This window comes from Schistocerca cancellata, chromosome 10 (genome assembly GCF_023864275.1).
Source record: "Schistocerca cancellata isolate TAMUIC-IGC-003103 chromosome 10, iqSchCanc2.1, whole genome shotgun sequence".
In the NCBI taxonomy this organism is placed as follows: domain Eukaryota; kingdom Metazoa; phylum Arthropoda; class Insecta; order Orthoptera; family Acrididae; genus Schistocerca; species Schistocerca cancellata.
Window position 1 is genome coordinate 7109159 of NC_064635.1, and position 20546 is coordinate 7129704.

A 20546-nucleotide genomic window follows, 5' to 3' on the forward strand; every position below is an offset into this window, starting at 1 on the left:
CAGGTCGTGCAACTCTTCCTCGTTTTCACAGAGGACAACGATGTCATCAGCGAATCTTATCGTTGATATCTTTTCAAGATGAAATTTAATCCGACTTTTGAACATTTCTTTTATTTCCACCAGTGCGTCTTTGATGTACATACTGAAAAGTAGTGGCGAAACCCTACATTCTTCTCTTATATCCCATGCAATCCGACAACTTCTTTCTTGGTCTTCTGCTATCAGTGCTCCCACTTGGTTCTTGTACATATTGTATATTGCTCGCCTTTCCCTAAAGTTATTCCTATTTTCCTCAGAGTTTAGAACATCAGGCACTATTTCATATTGCCGAACGCCTTTTCTAGATCGACAAATCTTATTAACATCATGATTTTTTTTTTTTTGCTCTTGCTTCCATTATCAAGCCTGACGTCAGAACCACCTCTCTGGGCGGGCCGGTGTGGCCGTGCGGTTCTAGGCGCTTCAGTCTGGAACCGCGTGACCGCTACGGTCGCAGGTTCGAATCCTGCCTCGGGGATGGATGTGTGTGTGATGTCCTTACGTTAGTTAGGTTTGAGTAGTTCTAAGGTCTAGGGGACTGATGACCACAACTGTGAAGTCCCATAGTGCTCAGAGCCATTTGAACCATCTGAACCACCTCTCTGGTGGCTTTACCTTTCCTAAATACAAGCTCAGTGTCGTCGCTTATCTCTCCTATTTTTGTGTTATTCCTGTCTGAAACATCTATGCATGAGATGTTATTCTGACTGCGGGGGGTAGTCGTCGTGGTTATCTGTTCTTGCTATCTTCAGAACTGCGTGGATCATATTTTTCCGATACCCTGATAAGATGTCTCCATTCTCACAGATCCTCTACACCTCACACCAACTTCAGTAGACAATTGATTGCAACTTCCTCTGAAGATTTTAGAAACTTAGAAGGAATATTATCTGCGCTTTCCGTCTTATTATGCCGCAAGTCATACAGCGCTCTTTTAAATTCTGACTCTAGTACTGGATCTCCTATGTCTTCCATATCGAGTCCCATCTCTTCTTCCATCACATAATCAGATAGTTGCTCTCCCTCGTAGAGGCCTTCACTTTGTTCTTTTCATCTATCTACTCTCTCTTCTGCATTTAAAAATGGAATTCCTTTTGCACTCCTGATGTCGAGGCCATTGCTTTAAATCTTATCGAAGGTTGTGTAAGGTTCTAACTTAAACAAAATAGATGTAAGGTGAATCAGTCCTTCCGACGGCTGTATTTTCTCAAGCCCTTTGCGTATTTCCTCCAGCCATTTGCACTTCTCTGAAATTGCTATTTACTTCATTCTCAAGTGATTTATACTAATGTAGTTCTGTTTTTTTTCTGGACGTTTTTGTGCGTCTAGCGCCGATTGGTTCAAGTATGTTGCCTTCTTGTACCTTTATTTGTGTGTCCAACTACTGTGATCTCCCTTTTTAGAGATGTGTACTCCTCCGCAACTGAAATGCCTATAGATCTATTCATTATGACAGTAGCCACATTCTTATCGAACTTCAAGCGCGACCCATCATTCCTCGGTAACTATCTCACTTCCTTCCACAACGAGTCTTCTGGATGATTCTCTTAAGCTTCCGTCTGCTTTTGATCATTACTCAATTGTGATCTGAATCTATATGTATCCCTGTTTTTGGAATCTCTGTCTGATGAAATCCAGTTGAATTTTTCCCCTGTCTCAGCGTCTTTTCCCATTATACTTCCTCATCTTGCGATTCTTGAAGAGAGTGCCGGCTATTACCATCTGAAATTTATTGCAGAACGGAACTAACCTTTCTTCTCTCTGACTCCTAGTACCAAGCTAATAATCTCCCGTAATTCTTTCTTCTGTGACTCCCCCGTATTTCCGTGTACAAACGTCCTTTATTAGATTTTCATCTCTTTTGACATTCTGACTATAATAATGTCCTCAAATTCCATCTTTATCTCCTCATCTTCTACGTGGCGACTTCGGGATACACACGTGTAACTGAAATATTGTGTTTGGCGTTGGTTTGCTGTCCATTCTAATGAAAATTATCCAACAGGTGAATTGTTGACTGTAACTCACACTCTGACTTACCTATTCCCGTCCGAACGTTTTCTAATACTGACCAGGAATCCTTACTATCTTCTCATTTCACTTCAATGACCACTATGGGCCGGCTTGTGTGGACGTGCGGTTGTAGGCGCTTGAGTATGGAACAGCGTGACCGCTACGGTCGCAGGTTCAAATCCTGCCTCGGGCATGGATGTGTGTGATGTCCTTAGGTTAGTTAGGTTTAAGTTGTTCTAAGTTCTAGGGGACTGATGACCACAGATGTTAAGTCCCATAGTGCTCAGAGCCATTTGACCACTATGTCTAGAATGTCTTTCTAACTTCCCTATAGCATTCAGATTGCATATTAGTTCCTCCCAGAACTATCTCGAGGTGTGATCACGACGTCAGACTCAGAGATTAGTTCACTTATTAAATTTGTGATGTACCGTCTAGTGACTTCAAACGGTTCAAATGGCTTTGAGCACTATGGGACTTAACATCTGAGGTCATTAGTCCCCTAGAACTTGGAACTACTTAAACATGCATGCATGCCCGAGGCAGGATTCGAGCCTGCGACCGTAGCGGTCGCGCGGTTCCAGACTGAAGCGCCTAGAACCGCTCGGCCACACCGGCCGGCTGTCTAGTGACGATCATCACGATATGTATGGTTTTACTATTAACGAGCTGAATTTCCTCTTCCATTGGTCCCTTATGGCAAAAATTTTAACTTACTTTCTCAACATTACGAAACCGGTGTAACCACTGATCCTTCGGAAAAAGACGTAGAAACTTAAGTCAGAGGGCTTGAATAAAGCTTTTGTTTCTGCAGCTGATGGGCTGCATTTCATTTCGTCCTTATGAAGTCTCGGAGAAATCAGAGCTCATACAGACGCTTACTGATTACCGTACTTCCCACATACCTTTCATAGGAGCAGGGAGAGGGTGAGGGGAGAGAAAAAAAGTGCGGGGGGGGGTGATGGAGGTAGAGGATGCCCTCTCACTTACTCGCAACATTACGTGGCTCTCTGTGGTTATCAGAACATACTTGCGACAGAAGTTACACGGCGACGACACACGTTCGCCGAGAAAATCAGGACTGGAACGGTCGTCAAATATTTTGTAGGACCAGCAATTCGCGCCGTATGCCATGACGGAGCAGCTGACCGCTGATTACCGCAGACCACGGACGGCTGCTGGACACAGTAGCGCAGCAGACTCTGCTTCCAGCAGGATGGAGCCTCCAACGCACTCCGGTAAAAGTTCACGAGTGGTTTCAAGTCAACTGAAGATGGATCCTCAGGTGCTTTTGTAACAAGTCGTAGCGGACTGATGGGGAGTGGCTCTAAGGCGTTTAATTTTCGATGTGACTCGTTAAAAAGAATCTCTTATCACCTGAGGATGCAACTCCAATCAGACGAATCAGGCGGGTAACTCAAACGGCTTGTTAAAAATGGTATATTCCTACGTTAACAACAAATGAATAAACAATCTTGGTGTAGCCTACCTGAAACGTTTGTGGGAGTGGTAAGTGTGGTGTCACCGCCAGACACCACACTTGCTAGGTGGTAGCCTTTAAATCGGCCGCGGTCCGCTAGTATACGACGGACCCGCGTGTCGCCACTGTCAGTGATTGCAGACCGAGCGCCACCACACGGCAGGTCTAGAGAGACGTCCTAGCATTCGCCCCAGTTGTACGGACGACTTTGCTAGCGAAGCTACACTGACAAATACGCTCTCATTTGCCGAGACGATAGTTAGCATAGCCTTCAGCTACGTCATTTGCTACGACCTAGCAAGGCACCATTACCAGTTTATATTGAGGCTGTAATTCAGGCCTAACAAGAGCGATGTTCTCCAATTATGGATTAAAGTTAAGTATTACATCAACTACGTACTTTATTTGCTACTATACATTCCCTTAACTGTTCCAGACCTCACGCCAATCTGCGTGAGCTTTAACGCGTGCCTTTCGGCCTCCTCTAGCAACACGGTGTTGGCTCTTCTGCCAACACAACACATGGCGACGAGGATGGGACATGTACTCAGTGCCCAAGGCATACAGCCCAGTCCAGAGCACCTCCGTGCCATACAAGACTTGCCTTCGCCGCAGAATTTGAAGCAGCTACAGAGTGTGCTGCGAAAAATAAATTACTACCATTGTTTTGGCAAACAATCTAAACAAGAACCCTAAAAAGTTTTGGTCATATGTAAAATCGGTAAGCAGATCTAAATCCCCTATTCAGTCACTCATTGACCACGATGGCACCGAAACAGAGGACGACCGAAGAAAGGCAGAAATACTGAATTCAGTGTTCCGAAACTGTTTCACTGCGGAAAATCGTAACACGGTCCCTGACTTCAGCCGTCGCACGGACGCCAAAATGGAAAATATTGAAATAAACGATATCGGAATTGAAAAACAACTGCTATCACTTAGTAGCGGAAAAGCATCCGGACCAGACGAGATACCCTTAAGATTCTACAGTGATTATGCTAAAGAACTTGCCCCCTTTCTATCAGCAATTTATCGTAGATCGCTGGAAGAACGTAAAGTACCTAGCGACTGGAAGAAAGCGCAGGTCGTTCCCATTTTCAAGAAGGGTCATAAATCAGATGCGAATAATTATAGGCCTATTTCGCTTACGTCAATCTGTTGTAGAGTAATGGAACATGTTTTGTGTTCTCGTATTATGACGTTCTTAGATAATACAAATCTCCTTCATCATAACCAACATGGATTCCGCAAACAGAGATCATGTGAAACTCAGCTCGCCCTATTTGCCCAAGAAATTCACAGTGCCGTAGACACTGGCGAGCAGATTGATGCCGTATTCCTGGACTTCAGGAAGGCATTTGATACGGTTCCGCACTTACGTTTAGTGAAAAAAATACGAGCTTACGGAATATCGGACCAGGTTTGTGATTGGATTCAGGATTTCCTAGAAGAAAGAACACAACATGTCATTCTTAACGGTTCAAAATCTGCAGATGTAGAGGTAATTTCGGGAGTACCGCAAGGAAGCGTGATAGGACCTTTATTGTTTACAATATACATAAATGACTTAGTTGACAACATCGGTAGCTCCGTGAGGCTATTTGCAGATGACACGGTTGTCTACAAGAAAGTAGCAACATCAGAAGACTCGTACGTACTCCAGGAAGACCTGCAGAGGATTAATGCATGGTGCGACAGCTGGCAGCTTTCCCTAAACGTAGATAAAAGTAATATAATGCGCATACATAGGGGCAGAAATCCATTCCAGTACGATTATGCCATAGGTGGTAAACCATTGGAAGCGGTAACGACCGTAAAATACTTAGGAGTTACTATCCGGAGCGATCTGAAGTGGAATGATCACATAAAACAAATAGTGGGAAAAGCAGGCGCCAGGTTGAGATTCATAGGAAGAATTCTAAGAAAATGTGACTCATCGACGAAAGAAGTAGCTTACAAAACGCTTGTTCGTCAGATTCTTGAGTATTGCTCATCAGTATGGGACCCTTACCAGGTTGGATTAATAGAAGAGATAGACATGATCCAGCGAAAAGCAGCGCGATTCGTCATGGGGACATTTAGTCAGCGCGAGAGCGTTACGGAGATGCTGAACAAGCTCCAGTGGCGGACACTTCAAGAAAGGCGTTACGCAATACGGAGAGGTTTATTATCGAAATTACGAGAGAGCACATTCCGGGAAGAGATGGGCAACATATTACTACCGCCCACATATATCTCGCGTAATGATCACAACGAAAAGATCCGAGAAATTAGAGCAAATACGGAGACTTACAAGCAGTCGTTCTTCCCACGCACAATTCGTGAATGGAACAGGGAAGGGGGGATCAGATAGTGGTACAATAAGTACCCTCCGCCACACACCGTAAGGTGGCTCGCGGAGTATAGATGTAGATGTAGATGTAGATGTAAATATGTGCGCCACGCCTCTTCCATTTCAGCTCCGCTTCATCGCTTACGCCGTAAAGGTGTTCCGTTCGTCTGGACGACGGAATGCGAACGCGCTTTTCGCCAGTTGAAATCGGCGTTGCTTTCCAATACTTGCCTTACGCCATTCGATCCCCGGAAATCCCTTTTGTTGATGGTGGATGCATCGGATTTCGGGATCGGTGCTGTGCTTGCGCACAAAGATGGTTCGCACGATCGCCCTATTGCCTTTGCGTCCAAATTGCTGCCGTCTGCGCAAATAAATTATTCACAGATCGAGAAAGAAGCATTGGCTCTCGTATTTGGTGTTACTAAGTTTCATGATTTCTTGTATGGTCGTCACTTTACCATCATCACAGACCACAAACCTTTGACATCGCTTTTTCATCCGATGCGTACAGCGCAGAAATTCATTCGCTGGTCTATTTTCCTCTCGCAGTACCGCTACAATATCTTGTATCGGTCCACTGCTAAGCACGGAAACTCCGATGCGTTGTCCCGTTTGCCTGTTGCTGAGGATCGAGCATTCGATTCCTCCGAACTTGCTTGCATGTTCATTGATTCGGAAACCGATGACGTGCTCGAATCGTTTCCGATTGATTTTCGTCGTGTAACTGCAGCCACAGCTGCTGACCCTGTCCTTGCTACCGTTTTGCGTTTTGTTGCTACGCAATGGCCCTTGTCGAAGTCACGGATCGAGGATCCGTTGGTTCGCCAATTTTTTGCTCACAAGGAAAGACTTTTTGTTCGACGTGGTGTTTTGCTGTTGCGTTCTGATAATGATCAGTCCAAGGTCGTGGTCCCACGTTCGTTACAGTCCTCTGTCTTACGGCTTCTCCACCAAGGACATTGGGGTATAGTGCGAACGAAACAACTTGCTCGTCAGCACTGTACTTGGTTCGGAATCGATGCTGCGATTACGAATTGTGCTCTTCTTGCATGGCGTGTGCCGAACAACAATCCGCACCACCGCGGAAATTCTTTGCATGGCCGAAAGCCACTACCCCTTGGCAACGCTTACACATCGATTTTGCTGGTCCCTTCTGGAACGCTCGATGGTTGGTTCTGGTCGATTCCTTCAGTAATTTTCCTTTTGTTGTCCGGATATCTTCCACGACGTCTTCTGCCATCATCCAAGCGTTATCCGCTATCTTTTGCATTGAAGGTCTTCCGCAGACTATTGTTTCCGACAATGGCCCACAATTCATGTCCGCTGGATTTCAGTTATTCTGCAAGGCCAATGGTATTCAACATCTGACGTCCGCGCCGTTTTCGCCACAGTCAAATGGTGCCGCTGAACGTTTGGTCCGGACTTTCAAGTCACAGATGTTGAAGTTGAAAGAGTTGAAACGTCCCCTTTGAAAATTTATACATGCCTGTGCTTAAACTGACACACAATATTTTTAGCGCAACGCAATCTGACTTTCAATAATCCCTACAAAAGAATGGCCCTGACTAACATTAACCTATACCTTTCACAAATCACTTACCTCACCAAAAATCTTCGTTACTCGAACTACTGCAATACAGCGAGCGCCACTACTGCCAGCTAAATAAACGATTCAAACTACTGAAGGCACTAATTACTGATAGGCATAGTTAGCAAATGAAAGATTTTGATAGAGAACAAACAATGTACTTACCTTAATAGTCATAATTGACATCCAGTCTTACACATTTCAAAACTCCGGCATCTCTCTCCCCACATCCACCACTGCTGGCGGCTCACCTCCAACTGCGCAACGCTACGCGCTGTTCACGTCCAGCTGCCCAACACTACAATGGCAGACAACAATGCAAACTAGCCACAGACTGCACACAGCACAGCCAGTGATTTTCATACAGAGCGCTATGTAACGTTGCCAATAAGAAAACATAAACAGCCTACTTACAGAGTCGCATTCGCGGGAGGACGCGTTGTTGCTCTTTTTGTCCTCGTATCGCTCTCAGCCCCGAGATTATCGCTCGCCGGCTGAGTTGCTTCATGGTCGCCCTCATCGAACCTTGCTGTCTTTGCTACATCTGCCGCATCAGGTTCCTGTGCAGCGGCAGACACCTGCTTTTGCTCGAGGCGACGTTTTATACTTTCTCAACTATCGAGGTTCACGGCGTTGGCTCGCGGGGCGCATTCTTCGCTGCCTCGGCCGCGCGATGTATCTGGTTTTGGGGGCCTCTGGTGAGGTGCGTCGGCATCTCAATTAGCTGCGCCTCTGTCGTCGCACGGGTTCTGCCGCTCCCCGTCTGCTTTCAGCGACGGTGCCGTCCGGTCAGCGCCCTGGGGACCCATCTACTGGCTCGCCTCATCCCCAGGTGTTACCGACGCTGCCTTCCATTTTGCCCCATGACGACGCGCCGCCGCCGCCGCCTGTTCTCCCGCCGGCGACGCCCGCAGTGGACGCTTCGCTGCAGCCGCCAAGCGCCTCGCTGGGTCACGCGCCGCCGATCGCTTCCCGTGACCAGTTGTCCTCCGCCATGGAACTCTTGCCCGCTCAGGACCATCTGTCGTCTTCGCCCGTCGGGTGCTCCGACTCGATGGAGGTGGCCCCTACGGCCCCTCCTGTCTCTCTAAGGGCGCATACACCGCTTTTTGGCGTGCACCCTGGACTAGGTTTTCAGGCGTTTCCTAGCTCCCCTCGGTCCGAATGGCAGGGTGCGGGTGGCACAGCCTCGCCTGTTGTTAGGCTCCCCACCTCGTCGCATACGTCAACATGGGGTCCTCCCCACGGCGGACGGAAGCCTTATAACACAACCGTTCGCCGATTTGCGGGGGAGGAATGTGGTGTCACCGCCAGACACCACACTTGCTAGGTGGGCCGGCCGCGGTGGTCTAGCGGTTCTGGCGCTGCAGTCCGGAACCGCGGGACAGCTACGGTCGCAGCTTCAAATCCTGCCTCGGGCATGGGTGTGTGTGATGTCCTTAGGTTAGTTAGGTTTAAGTAGTTCTAAGTTCTAGGGGACTTATGACCTAAGATGTTGAGTCCCATAGTGCTCAGAGCCATTTGAACCATTTTTTTGCTAGGTGGTAGCCTTTAAATCGGCCGCGGTCCGCTAGTATACGACGGACCCGCGTGTCTCCACTGTCAGTGATTGCAGACCGAGCGCCGCCACACGGCAGGTCTAGAGAGACGTCATAGCACTCGCCCCAGTTGTACGGACGACTTTGCTAGCGAAGCTACACTGACAAATACGCTCTCATTTGCCGAGACGATAGTTAGCATAGCCTTCAGCTACGTCTTTGCTACGACCTAGCAAGGCGCCATTACCAGTTTATATTGAGGTTGTAGTTCAGGTCTAACAAGAGCGATGTTCTCCAATTATGGATTAAAGTTAAGTATTACATCAACTACGTACTTTATTTGCTACTATACATTCCCTTAACTGTTCCAGACCTCACGCCAATCTGCGTGAGCTTTAACTCGTGCATTTCGGCCTCCTCTAGCAACACGGTGTTGGCTCTTCTGCCAATACAACAGTAAGTTACAGGGGCCAGAGAATATAAACAATTTTAAACAAACTAATTTTATTACAACACGATCCCTTTACTAAAACACAATCCATCAAGCGGCAAGAAATACTAATGTGATACAGGTAACAAATAAGTCCTTCAGCTATAGGTCGGTAGCGTTACAGTCAGGTACTCAGAAGAAAGATGTTGGCATACTCCGTTATATGTCCATTTCAGTGGTAATCCTGAAAATGACAATGTAGTTCGACAAACTTACTAACCATGAAATGCATAACTTAAATAAGTGAGGTGAAGCAACCAACATTTAAGAACTGTTTGAGGCAAATAACAAAAGTGATTACAATTTTTCTACTTTGCAGTGTGGATCTGAACAGCAAAGTAGAAGGTATTAGAAATAACGTGAAAGATGAGATTAAAATGGGAAACTCTCAAATGACTACTTGGATACACGTGTTACCCTTAGTTCCCCAGACTGTGCATCTGCATAACTTACAACTTAACCACCATCCGAAAAATCACTTTGATTTATAACAATCTCGAAATTCAAATACAAAATCTTTGTGTCAATAGACGGCTATATGAACGGAAAGTTTTAACTGTACAGAGACATGCTGTAGCATTCAAGAAAGATGATACGCCACAATAGCAACAAAATTCGAGAAACACTGATAACTGAATTACACACGGCGAAGGCGAAACGCTTAACAAAAGTTTAATAAAAGAATTATTTGGTACTCGCTCACAAGAGCTTCTGGTCAATCAACAACTAAAACAAGCAAGTTTAGAACATTACAAAAGGGACCGCCTGACAGCTTACACCAAAAACATAGTACCAATGGGAACGTCTAATAGCTTTCACCAAACACAAGCAGAACAGACAAACATGGCCAATCAACAACACAAGTTCTAACTTAAACAAAATAGATTAACTAAAATAAGCACTCGCCAAATTCTTATAAGATACATCATTTTACTCAGTTGGCCAGCAACACAAATGAATGAACAAATATAAATAATCATCTTGTGCCTTCTAGTACATCAAAATGGCTCGTGAACACGCGCAGGACTAACTGCGCACAGAGGCGATACGTACACGACCCACCTGTAATAATGAAGTATTTCCTGAAATATAATAAACCTCAAACTTAGCCATATTCGTCATCAGGGAGTGTGCACTTATATAAAGCTGTCCACTTACAGTCTGCAAATGCCTTTCCTTTTCTTTCGTATGACTGGTTTCTGGCCAGCTGCCCATCTTGAGGTCATCTGTTACAGTTACAGAGTAATCTATCAAATACGGAACTTAAAGTTCACTATCATAACTTATTTGGACAGATTTATAATAAACTTCATTAATACACGTGCCACTCACATAATCTTGTGTATTACTTAACTTAAAGAGCCCAGTGCAGCATAGACCGTCAGAGACAGAACACCTCGTGTTCCTGCTACTAATAAGGCGAGTACATCGTTCGTTTGTTATATATTTTTACGAACTTCCAACAGGACCGACCTATATACAGATTCCTGTATAGTTACTAGATTATTTTTTCTAATTTTTTGTGTGTTTAAGTGCTTACTAGGCACAAGCTTTTTTTTTAATAACAGTGTATCGTACAGTATCGCCTTTGCTATAGACTGTTATATCGACCCTTGTATCGCACAGGCTTTTGTTTTTTTTGTTTGTGTAGCTCAGTGTCATTTAGACCATTAGTGAGAAAGCACTTCGAATTCCTGCTTCAAACGGGAGCGGCTGCAGTAATTGGTAGGAACTGTGATTGCTGTGTACAGATGCGAGCTGAGTTGGCGACCCTTCGCTCACAGCTGCCGGCTGCGTTGGCTTCTGTCACACAGCTTGAGGCTACCGCCAAGGGGCGTCACTGTGGGGGCTCAGATGCAGGGATGCGTGGGACGTCAAGCACGGCCCACGTGTCCCCCGATCGGTCCACTGCTTTGGCCGTCCTGGGTACTGCCTCCTCTGAGGTTGACCCCTCACCTGCCCTCTAGTAGGGGATCATTCCAAAGTCTGGCAGGCAGCGAAAAACTTTCTGAGGGGCCAATTGTAGGGCCTCCTCAGCTTGTTTGATGAACAGATTTCGGGCGTTATCTGTGGCTGACGAAGTCTCTGAGCCAGACACAGTCTTCCACCCTGTTCCAGAGAAGCTTCTCGGCCCACAAGGTCTCGCCATTCACAGAGGGTGGGTTTCCTGGTAGTTGGGAGCTTCAACGTTAGGAGCGTAATGGAGCCCCTTAGGAACACGGCTGCCAAGGAGGAGAAGGAAGCCAGTGCGCACTCCGGTGCATACCGGGGGGAATCATCCCAGATGTGAAAAGGATGCTTCCGGATGCCATGAAGAGCACAGGATGCAGCCAACTGCAGGTGGTGGCTCCTGTCTGTACCAATGACGTGTGTCGCTTTGGATCGGAGGAGATTCTCTCTGGTTTTGGGCGGCTGACGGAAATGGTAAAGACAGCCAGTCTTGCTTCCGAGATTAAGCCGGAGCTCACCATCTGCAGCATCGTCGATGGCACCGACACTCTGGCGCAGAGCCGAGTGGAGTGTCTGACTCAGAGACGCAGGCGGTTTTGTGACCGTGTAGGCTGCAGTTTCCTTGACTTGCGCCATCGGGTGGTGGGTTTCTGGGTTCCGCTTAATAGATCAGGAGCGCACTACACAGAAGAAGTGGCTACACGGGTAGCGGGGTCTGTGTGGAAGAGACTGGGAGGGCCTCAGGGAACCACAGAAAGGGCGTAAGTCTAAAATAGGGCAGGTAAAACAGTAAGGTAGTTGTAGAAACGATCGGTATTGTAGTTGTAAATTGTGGTACCTGTGTTGGGAAAGAACCAGAGCCCCAAGCCCTAACAGAAAGCACTGAAGCTCAAATAGTTATAGGTAGAGAAAGCTGGCTAAAGCCGGAAATAAGATCAACAGAAATTGTTTCAAACGATCTAACAGTGTTCAGAAAGGATAGACTAAATACAATTGGAGGTGGAGTATTTGTTACTGTCAGAAGTAGTTTGCCCTGTAGTGAAATTGAAGTAGATAGTTCCTGCGAAATAGTATGGGTAGAAGTTATACTTGACAGTCGGACTAAACTATTAACTGGATCGTTTTACCGACCTCTCGACTAAGAAGATACAGTTACTGAACAGCTCAAAGAAAACTTGAGTCTCATTTCAAATAGATACATCAGTCATACAATTATAGTCGGTGGTGACTTCAATCAACCCTCGATATGCTGGAAAAATTATACGTTTAAAGCCGGCGGCAGGCATAAAACGTCATTCGAAATTGTACTGAATGCTTTCTCAGAAAACTATTTTGAACAATTAGTTCATGAGCCCACTCGAAGCGTAAATGGCAGCGAAAGCATACTTGACCTCTTAGCAACAAATAACCCTGGATGAATAGTATCATGAGGAATACAGGGATTAGCGACCACAAGGCAGTTGCTGATAGGCTCAATACCGTAATAACTACAACCATCAACGCAAGGTATATGCTCTTAACATAGTTTTAAGAGACAGTCTGCACTCCTTCCGATCCGATCATATAAGTGTAGAAAAGTTGCAGAATGTTTTCAAATGGTTCAAATGGCTCTGAGCACTATGGGACTTAACATCTATGGTCATCAGTCCCCTATAACTTAGAACTACTTAAACCTAAATAACCTAAGGACATCACACAACACCCAGTCATCACGAGGCAGAGAAAGTTCCTGACCCGCCGGGAATCGAACCCGGGAACCCGGGCATGGGAAGCGAGAACGCTACCGCACAGAATGTTTTCAAAGAGAGATAGTACCGACAGCAGTTGAGAGATATATGCCAAACAAATAAGTAAGTGATGGTACTGATCACCCGTGGTACACAAAACGGTCAAATCGCTGTTGCAGAAGCAGCGAAAAAGCATGCCAAATTTAAAAGAACGCAAATTCCCAAGAGTCGCAAAGTTTTACAGAAATTCTAAAGATAGCGCGTACTTCAATGCAAGATGCTTTTCATAATTTCCACAACGAAACTCTGTCTCGAATCTGGCAGAAAACCCAAAGAGATTCTGGTCACATATGAAGCACACAAGTGGCAAGACGCAATCAATAAGTTCCCTGCGCGATAACAACGGTGAAGTCACTGATGACAGTGCCACTAAAGCAGAGTTATTAAACACGGTTTTCCGAAACTCCTCCAACAAAGAAGAAGTAAATATTCCCGAATTCCAGTCAACAACAACGCGAAGATGAGAAAAATAGAAGTAGATATCCTTGGTGTCGCAAAGCAGCTTAAATCACTTAATAAAGACAAGGCTTCCGGTCCAGACTGTATACCAGCCAGGTTCTTCTCAGAGTATGCTGATACAATAGCTCTATATTTAGCAATTATATACAACCGCCCGCTCACAGAAAGATCCGTACCTAAAGATTGGAAAGTTTCTCAAGTCACCAATACCATAAAATGGAAGTAGGAGTAATCCGTTGAATTACAGGCCCATATCACTAAAGTCGATCTGCAGTAGGGTTTTGGAACATATATTGTATTCGAACATTACGAAGTACCTCGAAGAAAACGATTTGTTGACACATAGTCAGCACGGATTCAGAAAATATCGTTCTTGCGGAACACAACTAGCTCTTTATCCTTATGAAGTAATGAGTGCTATCGACAGGGGATGTCAAATTGACTCCATATTTTTAGATTTTCAGAAGGCTTTCGACACCGTTCCTCACAAGCGTCTGCTAACCAAACTGTGTGCCTATGGAATATTGCCTCAGTTGTGCGTCTGGATTCGTGATTTTCTGTCAGAAAGGTCACAGTTCGTAGTAATAGACTGAAAGTCGTCGAATAAAACAGAAGTAATATACGGCGTTCCCCAAGGAAGTTTTATAGGCCCTCTATTGTTCCTGATCTATATTAACGACATAGGAGACAATATGAGTAGCCGTCTTTGATTGTTTGCAGACGATGCTGTCATTTACCGTCTTGTAAAGTCATCAGATGACCAAAACAAATTACAAAATGTTTTAGATAAGACATCTGGATGGTGCAAAAAGTGGCAATTGACTCTGAATAAAGAAACATGTGAAGTTATTCAAGTGAGTACTAAAATAAATCTGCTAAATTTCGATTACACGGTAAGTCAAACAAATCTGAAGGCTGTAAATTCGACTAAATACTCAGGGATTACTATTAAAATAACCTAAATTGGAACGATCAAAAATGTTCAAATGAGTGTGAAATCTTGTGGGACTTGACTGCTAAGGTCATCAATCCCTACGCTTACACACTACTTAACCTAAATTACCCTAAGGACAAACACACACACACCCATGCCCGAGGGAGGACTCGAACCGCCGCCGGGACCAGCCGCACAGTCCACGACTGCAGCACCCAGACCGCTCGCCTAATCCCGCGCGGCTGGAACGATCACATGGATAATGTTGTGGATAGTGAAAACCAAAGGCTGGGATTAATTGGCAGAACACTTAGAAGGTGCAACAGGTCTGTTAAAGAGTCTGCTTACACCACGCTTGTCCGCCCTATTCTGGAGTATTGCTGTGCGGTGTGGGATCCGCATCAGGTGGGACTGACGGATGACATCGAAAAAGTGCAAAGAAGGGCAGCTCGTTTTGTATTACTGCGAAATAGTGGAGATAGTGCCACAGAGTGGCAATCATTTAAACAAAGGCGTTTTTCGTTGCGACGAGATCCTCTCATGAAATTTCAATCACCAGTTTTCTCCTCCGATTGCGAAAACATTCTGTTGGCACTCACCTACATAGGGAGAAATGATCATCATGATAAAATAAGAGAAATCAGGGCTAGCACAGAAAAATTTAAGTGCTCGTTTTTCTCACGCGCCGTTCAAGAGTGGAACGGTAGAGAGACAGCTTTAAGGTGGTTCATTTATCCCTCTGCCAGGCGCTTCATTGTGAATAGCAGAGTAAGCACGTACATGTGGATCTGAAAACCAAATGAAGCAGATTTTACAAGTGAAGTTTTTGATAAATAAACACCAGTGACCGACGTATCTGACGCAGTTCGTAACACCCGCTGTAGAACATTAAACGGAACAGAGCATTATAAACACAACTCCGGAAGGGGAAATTTGTGTAGTAAGGCGCAAAGTGGCGAGTACCAACCCGGCGACGCTCCTGCTGCTAAACAACACCCGTGCGGCGGGCGCCACTGACGGACACTAAACAGGACAACAGATTAAGAGGAAAAAAGGTGGCCAGGTGCAAGGATGGCATGCACTGACGGCTCAGTACAAACTTAATTGTGTGTGTAGACAGCTGATACATTTCGGGAATCGACATCTCAAGAATTTTGTTTGCTATCTACATCAATACAGACAAGATATTGATCCCGGGAATTGCAATATTCTACCGAAATCGCTACAGTAGTTCCTCAGGCTAGCCCGGACATACAAAAAAGGAAGCGATCAGATAAATCGACTTTTTGTCGAGAGAGAAAATGTAATAAAACATGTTTTGCTTACTTAATAAAGCGTGACTGCAACTTACATTTTATGTTTGCATGCAGTTCAAAAACGGTTCAAATGGCTCTGAGCACTATGGCACTTAACATCTATGGTCATCAGTCCCCTAGAACTTAGAACTACTTAAACCTAACTAACCTAAGGACAGCACACAACACCCAGTCATCACGAGGCAGGATTCGAACCTGCGACCGTAGCGCCGGCCTGGGTGGCCGAGCGGTTAAAGGCGCTACAGTCTGGAACCGCACGACCGCTACGGTCGCAGGTTCCAATCCTGCCTCGGGCATGGATGTGTGTGATGTCCTTAGGTTAGTTAGGTTTAAGTAGTTCTAAGTTCTAGGGGACCTATGACCACAGCAGTTGAGTCCCATAATGCTCAGAGCCATTTGAACCATTTTTTATTGCGACCGTAGCAGTCGCGCGGTTCCGGACTGAGCGCCTAGAACCGCGAGACCATCGCGGCCGGCTAACTATAGACTATCGTAGATACCTCGAACAAAAATCCGTGCCCAGTTCTTAGAGAAAGGCATAGGTTACACCCGTCTACAAGACGTGTAGTAGAAGTGAACCACAAAACTACCGTCCAATATCCCTGACATCGATTTGTTGTAGAATCTTAGACTATGTTCTAAGCTCAAACATTATGAGGCTCCTTGGACAGTATGACATCATCGGTGCCAAGCAGCAAAGATTTGGAAAGATTGCTAATGTGAAACCCAACTCGCACTTTTCTCACATGACATACTTTAAGCTTTGGATCAAGGCAACCAGGTAGATACAATATTTTTTGTTGATGGTGTTGGGACAGCAACCAGCCACAAAATTACTTTCAGTTCCTTTATTCAAAGGGTACCGTTACCGGTTTCGAATCGTTATGATTCATCTTCAGACGGTTTACATGCTTTTCTTACAACATGTGGTGCGTTTTTTTTACAGATTAACTGTCCTAAAATATATAAATAATACGTAATTGTAAGCACGCCACACACGGATGGTTGAGTTACAGATTTTCATTGGATGTGACTTACGTAAAGTGTCGGTTTGGCGTGTTTGTTTTCATAACATTCCCACTGCATTCTTATCGTTGCACAAGTAAATTTTTCTCACTGAACACTTTAGATTTGTCACTGAAAAGATTTGCACCACGTACCACATGTTTTCATACGTACGAAGTGCTAACAAACGTATGAGTATGAAAGATGCTATGATATATCGTAACATTTGAAGATGTCCTATGTTCGTAAAAAGATCATATATTCACTTACGCAACTGAAACGCCTTTTAGACTAGTACTGTCTTCAAATAACAGCGACGGTTCCCAACCATGTCATCATATGACAAAATTGCAATGTTTTTTGATTTCCGAAAAGCATTTGACTCAATACCGCACCTACACTTGCCGTCAAAAGTACGATAAGGGGTATCAAGTGAAATTTGTGCCTGGACTGAGGACGTTTTGGTAGGGAGGACACAGCACGTTATCTTTGATGGAGAGCCATCGTCAGATGTAGAAGTGACTTCGGGTGTGCCCCAGGGAAGTGTTTTGGGATTCTTGCTGTTCATATTGTATATTAATCACGTTGCAGACAATATGAGAAGTAAAATCAGGCTTTTTGCAGATGATGCAGTTATCTATAATGAAGTAGTTTCTGAAACAAGCTTAATAAATATTCAGTCAGATCTTTATAAGATTTCAATATGGTGCAGAGATTGGCAACTTGCTCTAAATGTTCAGAAATGTAAAATTCTGCGCTTAGCAAAAAGAGAGAACGTAGTATTCAATGCTATAATATGAGTCAGTCACTGTTGGAAAACAACTCATACACGTATCTGGGATATGAAATGGAATGATCACATAGGCTGAGTCGTGGGTAACGCACCCGGTACACTTGGATTAATTGGTAGAATACTGAGGAAGTGCAATCAGTTGACAAAGGATGTTGCTTGCGATAGCGCTAGCGACCGTTTCTAGAATATTTCTCAAGTGTGTGGGATCTATACCAGAGAGGACTAACGGGGGATACTGAACGTATGCAGAGAAGGGCAGCACGAATGGTCACATGTTTGTTTGATCCATGGGAGGGTATCATAGACATACTGAAGAAACTAAATTGGCAGACTCTTCAAGACAGACGTAAACTATCCCGAGAATATCTACTACACAATTTTGAATAACAGGCTTTAAATGACTACGCTGAGCATATACTACAACGCCCTACGTATCGCTCACATAAGGATCGTGAGGATAATATTAGAGTAATTACTGCATGCACATAGGCATTCAGATAATCTTCTTCCCGCTTTCCATATGAGAATGGAAGAGGAAGCAACCCTAATAACTGGTACCATGGGACATTGGCATGCACCTCGCGGTGGCTTGCAGACTGCAGATGTAGATGATGCACTGTCGACCACATCAGTGTGCCCACCTGTCAAAAGCCTGCGAACGTGGAGGGAGGGAGGGAGTGAGTGACGTTCTGGAAGGTAGCGCCGTGCCGACTGCAGTGGCGCGGCCAGCGGGGTGGGTTTGGCGGCTGAGGACCCGTGGAGCCAGCAGCCCGATAGAAGTTGTCTCACAGTTTCCCTGCTGGGTTCGAATCCGGCGTGTCGCGTGCCATGGGAGAGAGGTAAACAGATCGTGATGCTCTCTGAAGCACGCACCCTGCACTGTGAGCTGCTTGTGACACGTTGCGTTGCCCGCTGGTAGATGCCATCGTGCAGAGGACAAAAAAAGTACATGGAGCGATGGACACAGCCCCTAAGAGGAATGAAGCGTCGTTCTGTCTTGTGGAAGCGTAGCCAACAGCGACCACATGAAGGGGACTTGCGGCAGTGGTAAAATCGTTGATCTACACAGTCACATCAAAAACATGCGGACACCGCACGGAGGTGGACCCGCCAGTACTGAAGGCGGTTGTGCTGCCAGTGGAGAAACAGTAGCGGCAGAGTGTCGGTCAGAAGAGTTCAGTGGCTTCGAACGCGGACTGGTTGCTGGATGTCACCTGAGTAACACATCCGTCAGTCACATTTCGACAACCTGCCTAAGCTGTGTTGGTCTCGTGACTGCGAAGTGGAAAAGTGAAGGAACAGCCGCGGCTGAACCAAGACCACGCGGAACTCACTCACTGACGGACAGGGACGGGCGAGCACTGAGGAGAGCGGATGGAGAAAATCATATGAAATCAGCGGAAGGAGTCACGCGTGAGTTCCGAAGTGCTACCAGTGATCCAGATAGCAGAGTGAGTGGCCGCAGGGAGTTAAAAAGAACGGGGTACAGTGGCCAAGCAACTCCTCATGGAAGCCACCTAATGACGTGTGGCGAAGGGTACTTTTCCTACCACTAACTGAGCCCCTGAACCCTGTTCGACTCGCGAATAGCGCGTGGGAAGAATGACTGTCGATAATCCTCTATATAGGGTCTAAGTTCTCGAATTTTATCATCGTAGTCAATACGCGAGATGTATGTGTGGTAAAGTAGTATGTTGTCTGACTCCTTCTGAAAAGTGCTGTCCCGAAATGTCAATAGGAAATCTCTCCCTGATGCACAACGCCTCTCTTGTAATATCTCGCAACGGAGTTTCTTGGGCATCTCTGTAACGTTCTCGTGCCGACTGAACGATGCCGTGACGAAACGCCCCGCTCTTCGTTGCATCTTCTCTATATTTTCTACCAGCTCCACCTGGTTGGAATCCCAGATAGATGAACAGTACTCAAGAATGGGTCGAACAAGCGCCTTGTTAGCCACTTCCTTCGAGGGTGAGTTACATTTCTTTAACATTCCGGCTGTTGATCCGAGTCTGGTATTTGCTTCTCCCATTGTTTGTTTTACGTGGTCATTCCACTTAAGTTCGCTTCTACATATTTTACGGTAGATACTGTTTCCAGCGATTTGTCATCAACTGTGCAGCCGTACAGCAGTGGATTTCTTTTGCTATGTATGCGCAATATGTTAAATTTGTTTACTTGCAGCGTCAACTGCCTGAGCCTGCACCATCCATCAATTCTCTAGAGGTCAGTCTGGAAATCGTTATCATCTTCTGGCGTTCCTACTTTCTTACAGACAACCGCATCATCTGTGAACGGCCTTAAAGAGAGTAACGGTCCTATCACACTTCCTTGGGGTACTCTGGAAATTACCTTTACATCTGTCGATTTTTTTCCGTTAAGAGCGAAGTGTTTGAGTTCTGTCTGCAAGGAAGTCTTGAATCCAGTCGAAAATCTGCTCCGACACTCGATAAATTTTTTTCACTAAACGGCATTTCGGGACGGTGTGAGATGCGTTCCTGAAATCAAGGAACACGGCATCAACCTGAGTGTCGTTGTCTACGGCGCTGTGATCACTGTTAAGCGACGTTTCAGGTGGTGTAAAGAACCACGTCGCTGTACAGTGGGTGACTGGAAACGAGTGATTTGTAGTCATTAATCACGCTATGCCCTGTGGCAATCCGACTGAAGGGTTTGGGTTTGGCGAATACCAGGAGAACGTTAGCAGCCATAATGTTTAATAGGACCAGTGCAGTATGTAAGTGGGTTGTTACACCATGGGGGTGTTTTCGTGGTTAGTGTGTGGTTGCCTTATTGCGATTAAGAAAATGCTAAACGGTGGA